Here is a 2,453-nt window from a genome sequence, read left to right as displayed (position 1 = left end):
GGTCCTGAGTTCACTTCCCAGCAACCACATGGTGGCTCACAATCATCTGTAATGGAATCCAATGTCCTCTTCTGATGTGTCTGAAGACAGCTGCTGTGTATTCATATACGGAAAGTAAATAAATATTTTTTTAAAAAAAGTATGTAAACACAAAGAGTGTTTTATTCTGCCGAAGTCCAGTGTGCTGGGGTCTCCCATTACTAAAACAGAGAGACAACCAAGTGAGCTTGTAGGCCTGATTTAAAGCACATTAGGGAACTCCAGCGTAGGTGACCTCTGTGTTAATCTGTTGGGTGCATCTCTACGGATATTCCATTACTGGGGCATGGGATCTGGAAACTTGCTGGGGAGGTCTGGAAACTGTTGTTGAGGAAGTAGTTGAGGAAGTCTGGGAACTGCTGTTGACCCATTGGCCTTACCTTAGGCTAGGTGACAGGGCAGCTTCTGAGGCCTGGACTTGCCTGGAATCACCCAGTTCTTGGAAACAGAGATTTAGGCCTAGTCTCCTTAACTGCCAATTTGAAACCTGTGGTGGAATCAGCCTAGCCTTCTCACATCTCTTAAAGATCCACAGCTTCCCAAAATAGTGTCACCAGCTAAAGACCAAGTGTTCAAGTGCATGGGCCCCATGGGGAAATTTCATATTCAAACCATAACATGCTGGCCCTGGCTCTCATAGACTCTCGGCTATCTCATGACACAAAATGAAACCCACCTCCCTACGTCCCTATAGCCTTAACAGCCCCAACACTTAAAAAAGAAAGTCTGAAGTCTTTTCTGGCACTCATACTCTCTTGACTGTAAACGCCTGCAAAATAAAAAGGAAACGATTTACACACTTGCAGTGTGCGATTGCACAGAGTAAACACTCCCATTCCACACCAAGAAGCAAGGGAAGACCAGAGCCCAGCAGGAGCAGAACCCAGCAGGGTAAATAAATCCTGCAGCTCAGGTCTGACACCTGGAACTTGCGGTGACATCATTTGAACAATAGGCTTAGGTTGACCCACTCCTCCAGGCTTACTCCCTGCTGTGCATTCTTTCTTGGGCTACTCCAGGTGCCTACAGCCTTTCCTCATCCCACATTCTTAGCATCTCCAATATCCTGCAGTCTTTATTGCAAAGCAGTTTCACTTCACGTGTTGGTCCTCTCTTGGGGGAATCCGGTCCTGCCACACATTGCCTGGCCACTGGGTTTTGGGGAAATTTGGCATAGACCTCCATGATGCTGTAACTCTGGCATTACGCGTGCCTGGAAAGACAGCATCATACATATGTATGGTGCCAGGTTACACCAGCTTGGGGTGCAGCCCCATTGGGCCACAGCTGCAGCTATACTGAATGCACAGCTGGCAGAGCCTGTGAAGACTGGAGTCTTCCTCTCAAAGCACCTTCCCTATTGTGTCAGTGTGTAGTCTGAGGTTTCTACTTCACCGTACCATGACCACTTTTTTATTTTTATTTTTTACAGTCATTTGGCCTGCATCCATCTGCCTTATCTGCCCTGTTGGCAATTTTGAATATGTATTAGTGCTTTTCCTGGATAAAAATGCATATTTTTAAAAAGTCTTTCTGATCTAATTTGTGTTTAGTTTCAGATCCGGGACAAGGACTAAGGCACATATTTTACATACCACAGCAGAACTAGCCTCTAAATTCTCTCAGCATCCCTCAGTTCCTACCTGGCATACTCTGCCCTTAATCAGAGGCTGGGCTATCCTTTCCCCAGAGGCTCTTCCCTATATAATCCAGACATTTGGTCTCTCTCTTTCTCCCTCCTATCTGCATGCGCATCCTCCTCCCTTCAGCTTTTCTCTCCCCTTGGCAACTTCCTTGGCTTCAGTCCTTGGGCCAGTGAACTCTCCCAAGAGCAGCTTCCTGAATTTGATATAACCTAATCTGGTTTGAATTGGCTCATTTCACTGGTGGAGAAATAACCTCACTTTTTGCTCTCTATTCTTAGTAACCTGCTAAGAGCAGTTAGCAGTAACCATGCTGCAACCTGAAAGCAAAGCCAGCTTGACATTTTCTCTACCAAACAAATTAGCCCACTGCTTCTGAATTTCAGCCTCACTCAAGTTTTCAGGACATAGCCAAGATGCCTTTCCAGAATGGAATGCCAACAGCTTCGGATCTAGTTCCTGGTAAAGCTAGTCTCCTCTAAAACCTCACAAGCTCAATCTTCCCTGTGTTTGTGTTGGCATTCTGGTCTTCCAAACTCTTCACAGAATGGTTTAGCCAGTGCAGCATGTTGCACTCTGGGGCTTCTCTCTCTAGCTGACAGCTCCAAACGTCTCTGCATTCCTCTTGCAATGTTGAAGCTCACAAGCTACACAGGTTTATTGGAACTGCAGCCACATTCCTGGTACCCATTTTCTATCTTAATTAACAGGTCAAGGGAGGAAGGATTCATTTTGGCTCGTACCTTATAGAGTACATTATGGCAGGGAAGG

This window comes from Micromys minutus (genome assembly GCF_963924665.1).
Source record: "Micromys minutus genome assembly, chromosome: 2".
Lineage (NCBI taxonomy): Eukaryota > Metazoa > Chordata > Mammalia > Rodentia > Muridae > Micromys > Micromys minutus.
The sequence above is the reverse complement of the archived record's forward strand: the minus strand, read 5'-3'. Positions refer to the sequence as shown.